Source organism: Mus caroli, unplaced genomic scaffold (assembly GCF_978045245.1).
Source record: "Mus caroli unplaced genomic scaffold, Mus_caroli_1 scaffold_31, whole genome shotgun sequence".
Taxonomy (NCBI): domain Eukaryota; kingdom Metazoa; phylum Chordata; class Mammalia; order Rodentia; family Muridae; genus Mus; species Mus caroli.
In genome coordinates this window covers 3183306-3188024 of record NW_028227286.1, presented here as the reverse complement: position 1 = coordinate 3188024, position 4719 = coordinate 3183306, and the positions used below count along the sequence as shown (strand labels likewise).

Here is a 4719-nt window from a genome sequence, read left to right as displayed (position 1 = left end):
CTTCTTATTTTGATAAAATTGACTTTAGAAGTACACACCTGACTAGCATAGCCTTCTTCACCTACCCAGAAGTTCTCTTAAAGAAGAGCATTGGTCCAGCATTCTCTCACACCCCACACCCATTACCCTTTAAGATTTCATATTTATGACAGAGGCAACAGCATTGTTTCTGGTTTAAACAGGCAAGATCTTCAAACCCAGATAATGGCCAAGTATGATGATTGAACAAAGAATGATAGTCACAAGACAGTGGACCAGGGTTGCTGTGGCCTACTACACCAGTTCTACAACCATTTAGAAGACAATACCTCTGAAGAGGCTGAGCAGGACATCCCTCAAAAAGAAGAGGAGGAGGATGCCTTCATCCCAGGCCCTGAGAATTATTGTCGGCTGCAGAATTTCTCACAGTTGGAATGAAGGTAATGAACCTGTCAGCCATTGGAAGACCATAGTTCTAGATCAACTTCCAACAAACCCTTCTCTTTATTTGCTGAAGTATGACGGTATTGACAGCGTCTATGGACAGGAGCTCCACAGTGAAGAGAGGATTTCAAATCTTAAGGTTTTGCCTCACAATGCAGTATTTCCTCAGATAAGGGATGCCCACCTCGCCAGAAGCCTGGTTGGCAGAGCGGTGTAACACAAATTTGAGGGAAAGCATGGCTCTGAGGAAAACTGGAATGGGATGGTGCTAGCCCAGGTGCCAGTCATGAAGGACTGGTTTTACATTAGCTACAAGAAGGATCCGGTCCTCTACATATATCAGCTCCTTAATGACTACGATGAAGGTAACCTTGACATCATTCTAGAGACTCCTCATTTTGAGTTGACATCACATGATAACAGTGACTTCTTAATAGGAAACTGGGTGCAATACACCAGAGAGGATGGTTCCAAAAATCTTGGAAAGGTTGTTTACCAAATTCTTGCCAATCCTTCTGTGTACTTTATCAAGTTTCATGGTGATCTCCAGATCTATGTCTATAATCTGGTGTCAAAGACTCCTTAAGGTGAAAAAATCACAAAAGTACAGGCCCATAAACTTGTAGAATAGGAAAAAAATGTTTGTTTTCCTGTGTTGTCTACTTAAGTGTCTTTGACAAACCCAGTATGATTGCCAATAAAATTTGTTTTGCTCTAAAATTTAAAACGTGTGATATGACATGCTGTGAGTGAAGACTTTGGTGGAAGAGATGGGCTATGGTGGAAGAACCCTACATATATCTGATATCACACATGGTAAAATTAATAGGACTTAGTATCTCTGCTCTGTATGGAGGAATGGAATTGGAGATGTGTAAGGAGCCGTCCTCACATTCGCCATTATAAGATGGCACTGACACCTGTGTTCTAAGTAATAAACAAACCATCTGCACATGCGCTGGGGTAGTTTCCCACCCCATGTGCTCTGCCTTTCCCGTGATGACAACTCTGGCTGATGGGCTGCAGCCAATCAGGGAGTGACACGTCCGAGGCGGAGGACAGTCCTCCATAAAAGGGAGGGGGCTCCGCCATCTCTCTCTCTCTCTGGCTCTCTTCTCCACTGGCTCCTGATGGGGTAAGCAATAAAGCTTGTGCCGCAGAAGATTCCGGTTGCCCTGAGTGTGTTCTTACCAGGGGGAACAAAAGCGGCGGGCAATAGAGATGGGATGTGGTGGAGCAGGGATCATAGCAAAAGAAAGATGTTTATTAAGTAGGGGTGAAGGATATAACATCAGTAGAATCTCTGGTATGATGTCTGAGGAAGAACAAAGTTGGTGAAAGAGTGACACATAAAACGAATTTGGCCTTGGAATATAAGGAGTAACCCATAAAAATGATCCAAACAGATTCAGCAATTAGAGAGTATCAGGTTTCATTTGAATAATGAAGTCTAGTGAAACTTGTCTCTCTTTTTATTATTTTTATCTTTTCTTATATGTGTGAGGGTAGGACATGTGCTTGTGAGTGCAGGTGACCACAGAGATATGAGTTGTTGGGTCCCCTGGAGCTGCCATTAATGGTGATTTTGAGCCTTGGATATAAATTCAAGAAACCAAATCTAGTCTTCTGGATTTAGAGTCATCTCTCTAACCCCATAAAGATATCTATGTTAAGAAATACATTATTTACATGCAGAAAAGAAACCACGATGAAGGTAAGAAAGATCAAATTGATAGTGACCTTTAAAAAGAACAATGGACACACAAAGGAGGAGAGGACACTGAGGGATAAATAAATTCAAAGAAGGAATTCTCACAAAATGAAGCAGGAGACTCACGAAGAATAGAAAGTTCATTTACATAGTCAAACTTGTGCCATATTCACATTGGCTTCTTTTGTTTCTTAACAAATAGCCAGCCAGTCATTACAGAAGGATGTGGTGTGTTTGTGTGTGTGTGTGTGTGTGTGTGTGTGTGTTTCTTAGAGTACATTTTACCAGAATAAATAGTGAATCCAAATCTAAGAGTATATATATATGAGTCTCCCTAAAACATCATAAACACCATGATTTTTTTATGATCAGTTCAAATAAGTAATTCAGAAAATAAAATGAGTATGCTGTTAGGTAAGTTCAGGTGTTGAATAGATCCTGTGTTCCTTCCCTGAGCACTCTTTGCCTCTGATGAATCCTGTGATCTTTTGGATATCTGTGATGAATGACCCAGATGACCATCAAAATCTCCCACACTGGTCTGTTCCACCTGGCTCTCCACCAAACTTATGACTATCTACATATCTGTGTGCTACTTCAACCTGTCTATGCCCTTGAAATTCCAGTCTTTTACTTGTCTGTGACCTCCTTCTCAGAAAACATAGAAGGTGTATCGAATGCATTTGTGCTGACATCTTTCCTATGCTGTTTGTCATGGGTTTCAAATGCTTTGAGGTTGCCCACTTGGTAGGTCAGTTCTCCTGAGGAGCCCCTGAGCTTCATGGGTGTCTGCCTTGGCCAAATCTGCACTCTAAGAGTGTCTCTTTGAGGGAGGCTTATCATGTACTCATTCATTGCTGTTTTTCTCTCTTGAATAATTTATATGCTGCATGACTTGAAAATACTCTCTATTGTTGATTAATTTTGATATCTGGGAGAGTTTCTGTACTAGCTGGTTGTCTTAGTTAGGGTTTCATTCATTTGAAAAGCCACCATGACCAAGGCCTCTCATAAGGGACAACATTTCATGAGGGCTTTTCAACATTTCATTACATGTTCAGAGGTTCAATCCACCATCATCAAGGCAGGAAACAGGGTTGTCTCTTGTCAGGCATGGTGGTGGAGTGTAATCTGAGAGTTATGCATCTTGATCCAATTGCAGCCAGGAGAAAAGATTTGTTTTGCATGCAGGGAGGAGGAGAGTCTCTTCCACACTGGACAGAGTTTAAAGACCCAGAATGATATGCTTCCTCCATCAAGGACACACCTACTCCATCAAGTCCACACCTCCTCATAGGCCAACTACATTCAGATTGCCACACTGGTTTCATAGCAACTTGACAAGATCTAAATTCTTTAAAGAGGAGGAGCCTCATTTGAGAAAATGCCTCCATATGATCTAACTCCCAAGCATTTACTTAATTGGTGGGAGACTGCCCAGTCCTTTGTGCATGGTGAAATCCTTGTATTGGTAGTCCTGTGCTCTTTACGAAAGCAAGATTTCAGGAGCAAGTCAAGAAGCATCACCAATCCATAGCCTATGCATGAGCTCCTGGCTCTATGATCCTGTGTTCTTTCAGGTTCTGTCCCAACTTCTTTGGTGATAAACAGCAATGTGGAAGTATAAACTATATAAAACCTTTTCTATGTAGTTTCCTCTATGGACCTGGTGTATCCTTACAACAATAGAAACAGTAAGTGGGACAGATTCTTACAGAAGCAAAATGTCCAATAGTATCACTGTCACTTATCCTATAACCACACACAATAATGTATAGACGTTTCATTTTAATTTAAAGGTAAGATGTACTCATGTACCTATATGACAGGTAATTGTTCTAGTTTTCTTCTTTCTCACCATAAAGAATATTACAATCAATAATAACTTGGGAATAAAAGGGTTAGTTGCTTACAGGTTACAGACTATCTCCTAGGAAGCCAAAAATAGGAACTTGAAGTGATAACAGGAAACACTGTTTATTGGCTTGACCCTGTCTTAGTCACTGTTCTATTGCTGTGAAGTAACACCATGTTTAAGACTATTATTAGAAAATAAAGCATTTATTTGGACGATGGGATACAGCGTCAGAACTTTGGTCAATCATCATGGCAGGGAGCACAGAACTTAAGCAATAGAGAACTATTGATTCTTAGGCAGCCTGAGAGAAAGAGAGAGAGAGAGAGAGAGAGAGAGAGAGAGAGAGAGACAGAGACAGAGACAGAGACAGAGACAGAGACAGAGACAGAGACAGAGACAGAGACAGAGACAGAGACAGAGACAGAGACAGAGACAGAGACAGAGACAGAGACAGAGACAGACAGATACCGAGAGAGGCAGATAGTGGCAGAGAGAGACAGAGAGACAGAGTGATTGAGAGACAGAGAGATTGAGAGACAGAGAAAGACAGAGAGAAAGACAGAGATAGACAGAGACACAGAGAGACACAGAGAGACACAGAGAGACAGAGAGACAGAGACTTAGACAGAGAGACAGAGACAGATACAGAGACAGGGACAGAGAGATTATGCCATTATATGGGTTCTTTAAATACAAAAGACCTCTGATTTTCCAAAAGAGCCATTTT

At 41.3% G+C, this 4719-nt stretch overlaps 1 pseudogene; it reads left to right on the top strand.

The window, feature by feature from the left end:
* Positions 1–214: 214 nt before the first annotated feature.
* On the top strand, positions 215–1009 carry LOC146999991 (Y-linked testis-specific protein 1-like; annotated as a pseudogene).
* The last annotated feature ends 3710 nt before the right edge of the window (positions 1010–4719 follow it).